A 15,639-nucleotide genomic window follows, 5' to 3' on the forward strand; every position below is an offset into this window, starting at 1 on the left:
ACTTGATGAAGTAAATGGCAGACTAGAGGAAGCAGAGGAATGAATTAATGACCTGAAAGACAGAGTAATGGAAAGTAATCAAGCTGAACAAGTGATAGACTTAGGGAACTCAGTGATTCCATCAAAAGTAACAACATTTGCATTATAGGTATCCAAGAAGATAAACACAAGGGGGCAGAAAATGTATTTGAAGATATAATAGCTGAAAGTTTCCCTAATCTGGGAATTTTTACCCAGAAATATGTATTTATCCACATGCAGAAGGTACAGAAATGTCTCAAAAAAATCAACCCAAGGAGGTCCAGACGAAGACACATAGTAATGAAAATGTCACAAGTAGTGATAAAGAAACAAATTATAAAATCAGCAAAAGTAAAGAAGACAGTTACATACAAGGGAAACCCATAAGCTTCTCAGCTGCTTTTTTAGCAGAAATTTTGCAGGCCAGAAACAGGGGCATAATATACACCAAGTGCTGAAAGGAAAAATCTGCAGCTGAGAATACTCTGTTAACAAGCAAGGCTACCATTCAGAATAGAAATAGAGACAGAATTACTCAGGCAAATAAAAACTAAAGGAATTAATGACCACTAAACCAGCCCTCCAAGAAATATTAAAATGGACTCTGAGTGGTAAAGAAATATTGAAGAGGACTCTTTGAGTGGAAAGAAAAAATCCTAAGTGAGAATACTAAAAGTAGGAAACACAAAAGCAATAAAAATAAATGTATATGTAAAAACCAGTCAAGAGATTCACAAAATAAAAGGCTGCAAAATATGACAACACATACCTAAAATGTTTGGGGGGGGGGAAGGAGTAAAGAATAGGTGTAAACTTAAGTGACCATCAACTTCATATGGACTGCTATGTGCACAAGATGTTATATACAACCCTACTTGTAATTGCAAATCAAATCAGTAATAGATATGTAAAGAATAAGCAAAAGGAACTCAAGTATATCACTAAAGAAAACCAAGAAAGAAAGCAAGAAATGATCAGAGAAAAACCACAAAAAGAACCACAAAACAAGTAACAAAATGGCAGTAAATACATATACATCAATAATCACTTTGAATGTAAATCAACTAAATAATCTAATAAAAAACACAAGGTGACAGAGTGCTTAACAAAAGGCCCACTGATATGCTCCCTACAAGAGATTCATTTCACACCTAAAGACTTCTATAGTGAAGTGATGGAGAAATAGTTATCATGCAAATATGATGGTGAAAAGAAAGCCAGGGTAACCATACTTTTACTGGACAAAACAGACTTTAAAACAAAGACCGTAACAAGAGACGAAGAAGATCACTATATAATAATAAAGGGTAAAATCCGACAACAAGATATAACAATTGTAAAAATTTATGCACCCAATATGGGAGTACCCCAAACCATAAAACAGTTAATAATAAACATAAAGCAACTAATTGATAGTAATACAATAATAAGAGGGGACTTTAACACTCCACTTACATTAATGGGCAAATCGTGCAAAGAGAAAATCAACTAAGAAACAGTGGTATGAAGGACAAACTGGACAAGATAGATTTAACAGATATATCCAGAACATCCCATCCTAAAACACCAGAATACAATTGTTTTTAAGTGCATGTAGACATTCTCCAGAGTAAATTACACATCAGGCCACAAAGCAAGTCTCAACAAATTCAAAAAGATAAATGCCCTACCATGTATCTTTTCTAATCACAACACTATTAAACTAGAAATTAACCACAAGAAAATATCTAGAAAGAGCACAAATACATGGAGACTAAATAACATGCTACTAAACAATGAGTAGGTCAAGCAAGTAATCAAGAAGAAATAAAAAAATTACATGGAAACCAATGAAAATAAAAACACAATGGTCCAAAATCTTTGGGATGCAGCAAGCACAGTTCTGAGAGGGAAGTTTTCCCTCAGTACAGATCTACATCAAGAAGCAAGAAAAACCTCCAACAACCTAACCTTACACCTAAAGGAGCTATAAAAAGAAAAGGGACACGTGGCTGGCTCAGTCAGTTAAGCACCCAACTTTTGATTTTGGCTCAGGTCATGATCCCAGGGTGGTGGGATCAAACTGCACATCAGGTTACACGCTTAGCATGGAGCCTGCTTACAATCCTCTCTTCTTCCCTATGCTCCTCTCCCCCGCTCTCTCTCTCTCTCTCTCTCTCTCTCTAAAAAGAAAAGAGTAAAAAAGAACAAAACGAACCTATAACCAGAAGAAGGAAGGAAATAATAAAGATTAGAGAAGAAATGATATAGTAACAACAACAACAACAAAATAGAACAGTTTGATGAAACCAAGAGCTAGTTCTTTGAAAAGATTAACAAAATCGAGAAATCTCTATCCAGACTCATCAAGAGAGGGAGAGGGAGAGAGAGACAGAGACAGAGACAGAGAGAGAGAGAGAACTCCAAGTCACAAATGAAAGAGGAGAAATAACACCACAGAAATACAAAGCACTGTAAGAGAGTATTATGATAAATTATATGCCATTTGATGATCTGGTAGAAATGGCTACATTGCTAGAACGTATAAACTACCAAAACTGAAGCAGAAAGAAATAGAAAAATTTGAACAGGCCAATTAACAGCAATGAACTTGAACCAGTAATCAAAACACAACAAACAAGTCCAGAACCATACAGATTCACAGGTTAATTCTACCAAACATTTAAAGAAGAAACAATGCCTATTCCTCTTGAAATATTCAAAAAATAGAAGAGAAAGAAAAACTTCCAAATTCATTCTATGAGACCAGTAAAAAGACAACACACAAAAAAAGACACCACAAAAAAAGAGAACTACAGACCAATATCTCTGATGAACATGGATGCAAAAATCTTCAACAAAATACTAGCAAGGCAAATCAAAAAATACATTAAAAAAATCATCCATGATGATCAAGTGAGATATGCTCCTGGGATGCACGAGTGACTCATTATTTTCCAGTGTATCAATGTGACATATCACACCAATAAGAGAAAAGATAAGAACCATATGATCATTTCAATAGATGCAGAGAAAGCATTTGAAAAAAATACAACATTCATTCATGATAAAACCTCCAACAAGGTGGGCCCAACATAATAAAGGCCATGTATGAAAAATCCAGAGCAAACAGCATACTCAGTACGGAAAAACTGAGGGCTTTTTCCTAAGCTCAGGAACAAAACAAAGATGTCCACTCTCACTACTTTTATTCAACATAGTTCCGAAAGTCCTAGCCACAGCAATCAGACAAGAAAAAGGAATAAAGGGCATCCAGATTAGTAAAGAAGATGGAAAACATTCAGCATTTGCAGATGACATGACTCTATAAAGAAAACCCAAATGACTCTACCAAAAATACTACTAGAACTGATAAATTAATTCAGTAAAGTTGCAGGATACAAAATCAATGTACAGAAATATGTTGCATTCGTATACCCTAATAATGAAGTAACAGAGAAATTAAGAAAACAATCCTATTTATGATTGCACCAAAAAAAAAAACCCTATGAAAAACTTAACCAATGAAATGAAAGGCCTGTACTCTGAAAAATATAAAACTTTGATGAAAGAAACTGAATATGACACACAAAAAAATAGAAAGACATTCCATGCTCATGAATTGGTACAGCAAATATTGTTAAAATGTCTATACTATCCAAAGCAAACTACACATTTAATTCAATCTTTATCAAAATACCAACAACATTTTTCACAGAACTGGAACAAACAATCTAAAATTTGTATGGGACCACAAAAGACCCTGAATAGCCAAAACAATCTTGAAAAAGAAAAACAAATCTGGAAGTTAACAATGCCTGATTTCAGATTGTATTACACATGTAGTGATCAAAACAGTATGGTACTGGCACAAAAGTAGACACATAGATCAATGGAACAGAACACCTAGAAATAAACTCCATCTATATGGTCAACTATTCTTTGACAAAGCAGGAAAGAATATCTAATGAATGAAAGACAGTCTCATCAACAAATGTTTTTGGGAACACTGGACAGTTATAAGCAAAAGAATGAAACTGGACCACTTTTTACACCATACAGAAAAATAAACTAAAAATTATTAAAGACCTAAATTTGAGATTTGAAACCATAAAGATCCTAGAAGACAGGCAGTAACTTTCCTGACATTGGCTTTAGAGACGTTTTTCTAGATCTGTCTCCCAAAGCAAAGTAAACAAAAGCAAAAATAAACTATTGGGACTACATTAAAGTAAAAACCTGCACAGCAAAGGAAACCATCAGGAAAACTAAAAATCAACCTGTTGAATGGGAGACAATATTGGCAAATTACATATTTGATAAAGGGTTAGTAATCAAAATATATAAAGAACTGAGACAACTCAATACTAAAAAAACAAAAAGCTAAACTGAAAAGTGGGCAGAAGACATGAACAGTCATTTCTCCAAAAAAGATATATTGATGGTCAAGATACACATGGAAAGATTCTCAACATCACTCATCAGGGAAGTGCAAATCAAATCTACAATGAGATATGGCTCAAATAAACCACACATGCAACAAAAGTGTTGCCAAAGATGTGGAGAACAAGGAACACTTATATACTGTTGGTGGGAAGCAAACTGGTGCAACCTTTGTGAAAACCAGTATGGAGTTTTCTCAAAAAAATTAAAAATAGAGCTATTCTATGATCTGGTAACTGTACAACTGAATATTTACCCCCAAAATACAAAAACAGTAATTCAAAGGAAGACATTCACCCACATGTTTATAGCAGTATTACTGACAATAGCCAAATTATGGAAGCAGCCCAAGTGTTTATCAATAGATGAATGGATAAAGAAGAGGTACTACACACACACACACACACACACACACACACACACACACACACAGAGAGAGAGAGAGAGAGAGGCAATTATTTATCAATAAAAAATAATGAAATCTTGTCATTTGCCACAACATAGATGGAGCTAGAGAATATCATGTTAAGCAAAATAAGTCAGAGAAACACAAATATCTTATATTTCACTCATGTGGACTTTAAGAAACAAAACAAATGGAAAAAGGTAGGGGGGAGACGGAAAGATACAAAGCAAGAAACAGACACCTAACTACAGAGAACAAACTGATGGTTACCAGAATGGAGAGGTGTGGGGGATGGAGAAATAGAAAGTGTGGATTAAAGAGTACACTCATGATGAGCACTGAATAATATATATAGAATTGTTGAATCACTATATTATGCACCTGAAACTATGATACCATATGTTAATTATACTAGAATTAAAATAAAAAACTTAAAATTATTTTTTTAAGTTTTTAAAATTATTTTGAGAGACAGAGAGAGTGAGTAGCGGGGGCACCTCAATGGGGGGGTGGCAGGTAGAGAGAGAATCTCAAGCAAGCTCTGCACTGCCAGCATGAAGCCTAACACAGGGCTTGAACTCACAAACTGTGAGATCATGACCTGAGCTAAAAGCAAGAGTCAGATACTTAACTGAATGAGCCACCCAGGTGCCTCTAATATTATTTTTTAAAAATAAAAAGTATTTCAGAACCAAGAAAAAAGAAAATGGGCAAATACATGAAAAGACAGTGCATTGAAGAGCATATATAGGTGGCAAAGAGAGCACATGACAAGATATCCTGTATCACTACCCATCAGGAAAATGTAAATCAGAACCAAAATGAGAAGCACATCAAACTTATATGAATGTTCAGAGTGAAAAACATGGGATAAGGGATAACAGCAAGTTTTGGAGAGGATGTGGAGAAATTGGAACACTTATACACTCCTGGTGGTAGCGTAAAATGATACAGCTGCTTTCGAAAATAATGTCAGGTCCTTAAAATGTTTAACATTAAGTTGCCATACGATGCAACATTTCCACTTTTACATACATACCCCATATAAATGAAAACATGTCTGTATAGTAACATGTACATAAGTGTTCATCGCAGCATTATTCATAATAGCCAAAGCGGAAAAAATTCAATTACTCATCAAATTATGAAAGGTTGAACAAAATGTACATCCATTATAGTATACCCATACAATGGAATGTTATTTGGCCAACCACATGTAAAAAGTTAAGAAGTACTGATATATGCAACAACATGAATGAACTTTGAAATTATTACCCAGAATGGAAGAAGCCAGGCAGAACCGACTGTGTATCATATGATTCCTTTTATATGAAATATCCAGAATAGGGGAATCTATAGTGAGAAAGTAAATTTGTGTTGCCTAAGCTAGGCAACTGTGGGTTGGTGGTTTGGAAATGTAAATGCTGCCCACTATTGAATATGGGGTTACTTTCAGGGGTGATGAATATGTTCTGGAAATAGAATAGCAATAGGTGAAAAACTACAAATATAATGAAACTATTTAATTGTTTACTGTAAATGGGTGGATTGTATGGTAGGTGAATTATATGGCAATATCAAGTTGTTAAAAAATAATAGTTCCAGTAGATTAAAACAGGCTATGAAATGTATAATAAGAGATGATATGGAGAAACCATCTATTGAAGGCATCAAGCTCTGTCATATTTCACTGAAAATTACCTGCCCATTTTTCTTTTCTCCAAATTCTACACTTTCACACCAAGTGATAATGGCAGTGGTTATGAGTAATTTGCTAGGGCAAACAGTCCCATACTGTGTTCTCCATGGATTTTTATGCTGGCTACTCTAAAATTCTGCCAATTTCTAGCATAGAAGTAATTGCAAACTTTAATTTTGAAATGTCTTTAGGAATGACTCACCTTTTCCCAAGTTTAATGTATTTGGGCCCTGATAAAATTACAGACCCACAATGCAGCTATTTTACATTTGAAAAACTCTCTAGCAGGTGTGTCTTTCTGATTTTCAATTGTCTACTTAACTGTCTGCTCAGAATGCAGTAAGAAGCACATTTAGTATACTCAGGTTTTATTTTGCTGAGTAATTCGCTTGTTTTTTCTCTATTTGAGATACTCCTAGTAAGTTATGTATTGAACAAATGTCTATGAACCAAATTATCTTTTTCAACTTATTTGTATGGTACCTTTGGGATTGTGTTCCTACAGGAAATCTTTTGTGGCTGGTACCTATCAACTTCCAGCTCACACTAAAAACAGTACTCTCTAGAATGAGGCCATTCCTATCACCCACAGTCAGGACATTTTGTTGAGGGGACTGGATTGCTGATGAATTTCTCAGAATCTTCAAAAGGAAGAAGTATTTAGCACAATGTTACAGCACACAGGATTTAACATCAGAAAGATCTGTGTTCAAATTATAGGTCCAATGAAAAATAGCCAAGGCAAATAAACAGCCTAAGTGTCTAGTGACAGATGAAGAGTGTGGGGTGTACACACACACACACACACACACACACACACACACACACACAGAAATACTATCTAGTCATAAACAATAAGGAAATCTTCCCATCTGCAACAACATGGATGAACATTAGGGCATTATGCTAAGTCAAACAGATGAGACAGTGAAATACACTTGTGGTCTGGTCTCACTTAAAAGCAGAAACTAAAAACCAAATTCATTAAAAAAAAATTGAAATATCAGATTTGTGGTTACCAGGGGTAGGGATGGGGTATGAGGGAATTGAATAAAGGTGATCAAAAGATACAAACTTCCAGGTATAAATAAGTACTAGGGATATAATGTATAACACGATAGTCATAGCTATCACTAATATATGTTATATTTGAAATGTGCTAAGAGAGTAAATCCTAAAAGTTCTCATTACAGGGAAAAATAATTTTTGCCAACATATAAATAAGTGAATTAATAAATATACTTTCCAGCACAAGAGCCTATGTCTTGCTCCTCATTGGAAGAGTCCAGCACATTTTGCCTTGGTAGCAGTATATACTAAATAAGAACAACAATCTGGAGTCAGCCAGACCTGGGTTCCAGTCCTAGATTTCTCACTGATGGTTTAAGTAAGATGTTCACCTTGAATTTCAAACTCTTCATCTACAGTAACAGAGGTAATTATTGTCCCCCATTCATACGGTTATTGAAAAGACTCAATGAAGTAAATTATATAAAGTTCCGAGACATATGCCTGACAAACAGCATTAAATGATCATAGCTATTTTTATTACACTTGCAGTTATAGCAAATTCAGACACAGTCTTTTGTGGACCCACATCTAGGTTTATGAAGATGGAACTACGTCTATTCCATACCTGAGAATACCGAGAATTTGGTTCAGGTAGAAGGTCATTTATCTAACTCACTCAGGAACACCATTTCATTTTTTCTAAAAAAAATCAAAGGCACAAAATACACCCCTGCTTTTTGTTATTTATTTTTGATGACTAGTCTTTCTGGACCTGACCCAAATTGTTTTTAGCATGCAGATTATGTGACACACTCTTAGTATTTGAAAGTAGCATATACTCTTTACAATCTGTATCAGATACAGAAGTCTTCATTTTCCCAGAGGCCACAGCTACCATTCCACTCCTATTACAAAGGTACTTTCCACTGCTTCTCAGTGGAAAGCAGTGATGCCAAGTAATGATAGCTTTTGTATGACGGCATTTTTTTTCCCTAGTAAATTTCTCTTCTTGCCCTCCAGATAGCATGCTATCTGTTGCAATACATATGGTTTTTATATATTTTTTTTCCTACCCAATACTAAAAGCTTTTATATCTTTTCTATCAAATATGAGCCAGTCAGGATGCCTGACAAATGAATCCACTTCATATAGCTCCATCAACCAACTAAATATGTCAACAGAATGTATTAGATCTAACATACCATCAAAAATGTTCAATTCTTTGCCTGATCCAGCTATACTCCAGATGTTCCTAATCATCACTCCTGGGCTCAGTCCTGCCAGGCTGTGGAGTGGATGATATTTACAGCTCTCCATCATAACAGGGAGATTATGGTAATTTTCTAATTTACAACAGCATATCCTAAGTATTCAAAACATAATTTTAAACAAACAATGCCTAGGCATTTATACTCTCTTAACCAACTCCTGCAGTGATCTTTCAGATGGGGCTCTAGCCAGTCCTTTGGTCTGTATCACAAGTTCCTAGATTTGCTGATAGGTCCTGGTCTCAATGCCTACCCACCCCGTCTGTCCAATAATAAGGAACAAACTTGTTGTCTTTACTGTAAACCATTTGTCTGCCCTCTATCGTTAGAAATATTTTCATATTTAAGATATGTTTTAGGGTAAGACTCCTGTTTGTGCTTGATTGACCATGGACCTTTCTATATCATTGATACCAGTTCTCCTTTCCCTCCCCAGAAAACATCACTATTAGTTTGATGGTAAGTGGAATACAATTCCTTTAAGTACTTAATAAATTTTGTCAATTTTAGGTGCAGCCTTTGTTTGCCCTTTTATTACTTTTCTCCTTGACATGATGGAATTACTCTGAGTTAATTTCTGAAAAATTAGTTCTAAAAATCTTACAACCATGGGAATTATTAATATTCAGAGACGATGTTTCTTTTTCTTTGTTTTCTGGGATATTTTAAAGAGTGTTAATTCTTCATAATGTGACTATTATGTGTATTTTTTTTCATATTGTGAAACTGCTAAGATTCTCAGCATCTTAAAAAGGCACTGCAATCTGGGAACAAATAGAAGGCTTATTGCACTGCTATGTGGCTACTGGGTGCTCATTAAATATTAGTTGATGTTTGAAAAGTTAAGTGGAATGTAACTTAAGGAGACTGCAAAGTACAACTCTGGCCATGCTGGAAGCTGAAGGAAGTGATTTTAAAAATCAAGAATAAGGGCCTCCCTTATTTTATTATTTTGGTACCTTGGATGTTATAAAATGTCATAGAGAGTAATTATGATTGTGACATACCACAATATTTTTTCTGGAAACTGGATGTTTTGACAAATATAGATCTTATTCAAAACTGAAAAGCTTTTTTTTTTTTAAATACTCTGATGACTTTCATTTTGTATTAATTATTTGGGATAGGAGTAAGGTTACCAATAATGATTAATCTATGTTCTATAAAATTCTATGTTAGCAAATCTGTATTTCAAGTGAATCTTGGCTCCAGACAAAGTGACTTGCCTCTATAATAATTTATCTTAGATTGGTGACTGAAATTCACTCACCATTGACCCAGTGTTCATGCCCTCATTTTTCCTTAGAAACATGGTAACTACTAGAATACACACTAATCACATACAAAGCACAATTATATCCACCTATACACTGCTGATAATTACATAACTATCAGTCTAATACAATTACTTTAAGTACTTAACAAATTTTGTCAATTTTAGGTGCAGCCATTGTCCTTTTATTACTTTTATCTACAAGGACTACAGGAACTTTCTGACATCCTTCATTCTCAGTTTGGGATTCAGTAAGAAAGGAATGCCTGGAATGGAGTTAAAATATTATCCCTAATCTGTCTTCTCAGCAGAAGCAGGTTGCAGCTCTGAAAATGTTGTACATCTTTGTGATGAATGGGTATTTTCTCGCTGTTAGGATCCATGTTTTAGATGTGCTTCTCATATCATACTTGGTAGACGTGTTGTTCAAATCATCTGTTTTTCCTAATTTTAGTGTAATGTTCAGAGAAAATAGTGATGTAGGTGGTACTCTGGGCATTTATTTTCCGCATTTGATCTACTATTGGTTTCTGACCATTTCCAAGCTCTGTTGTTCAGATATCCTCTAAATTTTCTTTGTTGTTTGCAGCTGTGATGATTTCTCTTGATTTCAAATGATAACCTGTCTGATTCAGACTTTGGAACCAAGAATGCATTGTAGATAAGAGACTTGCAGTCTCTGGAAGAAATGTAAGCTTGTTCATCTGCTTTTACTGCTACATACAATGAAAATCCCATTATCATTTATGGATAGACAGCTGGCTGACCATGACTTTCAGTTAATAAGAGCAAATTAAATTACACTCTATGATAACCAGGATTAAAAAGCTGATTGAAAGCAAGTTTGGGGGAATCTTTGCTGTTCTCATGATACATTAGAATGATGGGCAAATGTAATTCAAGAAATGCTGCATAGGGTGGCTCTAAGGGAATTAAATAATTTAAAGGAAAAAAAATGACAAAACTGAATCCCTAAAATATGTCTTTACATAGGTTGAAACAAGGGATAATATATAACTTTAAAAATCTGTTATCGACTTTTGAAAGATGGCGGCGTAGGAGGACTCTGGGCTCACCGCGCGTCCTGCTGATCACTTAGATTCCAGCTACACCTGCCTAAATAACCCAGAAAACCGCCAGAGGATTAGCAGAACGGAGTCACCGGAGCCAAGCACAGACAAGAGGCCCACGGAAGAGGGTAGGAAGGGCGGAGAGGCGGTGCGTGCTCCACGGACTGGCGGGAGGGAGCCGGGGCGGAGGGGCGGCTCGCCGGCCAAGCAGAGCCCCCGAGTCTGGCTGGCAAAAGTGGAGGAGCCGGATGGACTGTGTTCCGATAGCAAGCACGACTTAGCGTCTGGGAGGTCATAAGTTAACAGCTCTGCTCGGAAAGCAGGAAGGCTGGAGGACAAAGGGAGGGAGAGCTGCTGAGCCCCCAGATGACAGAGCTCAGTTTGGTGGGGAACAAAGGCGCTCGCCAGCGCCACCTCCCTCGCCCATCCCCCAGCCAAAATCCCAAAGAGAACCAGTTCCTGCCAGGGAATTTGCTCGCTCCTCGCCAACACCCAACTCTGTGCTTCTTCGGAGCCAAACCTCCGGCAGCAGATCTGACTCCCTCCCGCTGCCACAGGGCCCCTCCTGAAGTGGATCACCTAAGGAGAAGCGAGCTAAGCTTGCCCATCCTGCCCCTGTGCACCTTGCCTACCCACCCCAGCTAATAGGCCAGATCCCCAGCATCACAAGCCTGGCAGTGTGCAAGTAGCCCAGACAGGCCACCCCACCCCACAGTGAATCCCGCCCCTAGGAGAGGGGAAGAGAAGGCACACACCAGTCTGACTGTGGCCCCAGCGGTGGGCTGGGGGCAGACATCAGGTCGGACTGCGGCCCCGCCCACCAACTCCAGTTATACACCACAGCACAGGGGAAGTGCCCTGCAGGTCCTCACCACGCCAGGGACTATCCAAAATGACCAAGCGGAAGAATTCCCCTCAGAAGAATCTCCAGGAAATAACAACAGCTAATGAGCTGATCAAAAAGGATTTAAATAATATAACAGAAAGTGAATTTAGAATAATAGTCATAAAATTAATCGCTGGGCTTGAAAACAGTATAGAGGACAGCAGAGAATCTCTTGCTACAGAGATCAAGGGACTAAGGAACAGTCACGAGGAGCTGAAAAACGCTTTAAACGAAATGCATAACAAAATGGAAACCACCATGGCTCGGATTGAAGAGGTAGAGGAGAGAATAGGTGAACTAGAAGATAAAGTTATGGAAAAAGAGGAAGCTGAGAAAAAGAGAGATTAAAAAAATCCAGGAGTATGAGGGGAAAATTAGAGAACTAAGTGATACACTAAAAAGAAATAATATACGCATAATTGGTATCCCAGAGGAGGAAGAGAGAGGGAAAGGTGCTGAAGGGGTACTTGAAGAAATTATAGCTGAGAACTTCCCTGAACTGGGGAAGGAAAAAGGCATTGAAATCCAAGAGGCACAGAGAACTCCCTTCAGATGTAACTTGAATCGATCTTCTGCACAACCTATCATAGTGAAACTGGCAAAATACAAGGATAAAGAGAAAATTCTGAAAGCAGCAAGGGGTAAACCTGCCCTCACATATAAAGGGAGACCTATAAGACTTGTGACTGATCTCTCTTTTGAAACTTGGCAGGCCAGAAAGAATTGGCATGAGATTTTCAGTGTGCTAGACAGAAAAAATATGCAGCCGAGAATCCTTTATCCAGCAAGTCTGTCATTTAGAATAGAAGGAGAGATAAAGGTCTTCCCAAACAAACAAAAACTGAAGGAATTTGTCACCACTAAACCAGCCCTACAAGAGATCCTAAGGGGGGCCCTGTGAGACAAAGTACCAGAGACATCACTACAAGCATAAAACATACAGACATCACAATGACTCTAAACCCGTATCTTTCTATAATAACACGGAATGTAAATGGATTAAATGCGCCAACCAAAAGACATAGGGTATCAGAATGGATAAAAAAACAAGACCCATCTATTTGCTGTCTACAAGAGACTCATTTTAGACCTGAGGACACCTTTAGATTGAGAGTGAGGGGATGGAGAACTATCTATCATGCTACTGGAAGCCAAAAGAAAGCTGGAGTAGCCATACTTACATCAGACAAACTAGACTTTAAATTAAAGGCTGTAACAAGAGATGAAGAAGGACATTATATAAGAGTTACAGGGTCTACCCATCAGGAAGAGCTAACAATTATAAATGTCTATGCGCCGAATACCGGAGCCCCCAAATATATAAAACAATTACTCATAAACATAAGCAACCTTATTGAGAAGAATGTGGTAATTGCAGGGGACTTTAACACCCCACTTACAGAAATGGATAGATCATCTAGACACACGGTCAATAAAGAAACAAGGGCCCTGAATGACACATTGGATCAGATGGACTTGACAGATATATTTAGAACTCTGCATCCCAAAGCAACAGAATATACTTTCTTCTTGAGTGCACATGGAACATTCTCCAAGATAGATCATATACTGGGTCACAAAACAGCCCTTCATAAGTTTACAAGAATTGAAATTATACCATGCATTACAACAATGCTATGAAGCTTGAAATCAACCACAGAAAAAAGTCTGGAAAACCTCCAAAAGCATGGAGGTTAAAGAACACCCTACTAACGAATGAGTGGGTCAACCAGGCAATTAGAGAAGAAATTAAAAAATATATGGAAACAAACGAAAATGAAAATACAATAATCCAAACCCTTTTGGACGCAGCGAAGGCAGTCCTGAGAGGAAAATACATTGCAATCCAGGCCTATCTCAGGAAACAAGAAAAATCCCAAATACAAAATCTAACAGCACACCTAAAGGAAATAGAAGCAGAACAGCAAAGGCAGCCTAAACCCAGCAGAAGAAGAGAAATAATAAAGATCAGAGCAGAAATAAACAATATAGAATCTAAAAAAAACTGTAGAGCACATCAACGAAACCAAGAGTTGGTTTTTTGAAAAAATACACAAAATTGACAAACCTCTAGCCAGGCTTCTCAAAAAGAAAAGGGAGATGACCCAAATAGATAAAATCATGAATGAAAATGGAATTATTACAACCAATCCCTCAGAGATACAAACAATTATCAGGGAATACTATGAAAAATTATATGCCAACAAATTGGACAACCTGGAAGAAATGGACAAATTCCTAAACACCCACATGCTTCCAAAACTCAATCAGGAGGAAATAGAAAGCTTGAACAGACCCATAACCAGCGAAGAAATTGAATCGGTTATCAAAAATCTCCCAACAAATAAGAGTCCAGGACCAGATGGCTTCCCAGGGGAGTTCTACCAGACGTTTAAAGCAGAGATAATACCTATCCTTCTCAAGCTATTCCAAGAAATAGAAAGGGAAGGAAAACTTCCAGACTCATTCTATGAAGCCAGTATTACTTTGATTCCTAAGCCAGACAGAGACCCAGTAAAAAAAGAGAACTACAGACCAATATCCCTGATGAATATGGATGCAAAAATTCTCAATACGATACTAGCAAATCGAATTCAATGGCATATAAAAAGAATTATTCACCATGATCAAGTGGGATTCATTCCTGGGATGCAGGGCTGGTTCAACATTCACAAATCAATCAACGTGATACACCACATTAACAAAAAAAAAAAGAGAAGAACCATATGATCCTGTCAATCGATGCAGAAAAGGCCTTTGACAAAATCCAGCACCCTTTCTTAATAAAAACCCTTGAGAAAGTCGGGATAGAAGGAACATACTTAAAGATCATAAAAGCTATTTATGTAAAGCCCACAGCTAACATCATCCTCAACGGGGAAAAACTGAGAGCTTTTTCCCTGAGATCAGGAACACGACAGGGATGCCCACTCTCACCGCTGTTGTTTAACATAGTGCTGGAAGTTCTAGCATCAGCAATCAGACAACAAAAGGAAATCAAAGGCATCAACATTGGCAAAGATGAAGTCAAGCTTTCGCTTTTTGCAGATGACATGATATTATACATGGAAAATCCGATAGACTCCACCAAAAGTCTGCTAGAACTGATACATGAATTCAGCAAAGTTGCAGGATACAAAATCAATGTACAGAAATCAGTTGCATTCTTATACACTAACAATGAAGCAACAGAAAGACAAATAAAGAAACTGATCCCATTCACAGTTGCACCAAGAAGCATAAAATACCTAGGAATAAATCTAACCAAAGATGTAAAGGATCTGTATGCTGAAAACTATAGAAAGCTTATGAAGGTAATTGAAGAAGATTTAAAGAAATGGAAAGACATTCACTGCTCATGGATTGGAAGAATAAATATTGTCAAAATATCAATACTACCCAAAGCTATCTACACATTCAATGCAATCCCAATCAAAATTGCACCAGCATTCTTCTCGAAACTAGAACAAGCAATCCTAAAACTCATATGGAACCACCAAAGGCCCCAAATAGCCAAAGTAATTTTGAAGAAGAAGACCAAAGCAGGAGGCATTACAATCCCAGACTTTAGCCTCTACTACA

This window comes from Acinonyx jubatus, chromosome D4 (assembly GCF_027475565.1).
Source record: "Acinonyx jubatus isolate Ajub_Pintada_27869175 chromosome D4, VMU_Ajub_asm_v1.0, whole genome shotgun sequence".
NCBI lineage: Eukaryota > Metazoa > Chordata > Mammalia > Carnivora > Felidae > Acinonyx > Acinonyx jubatus.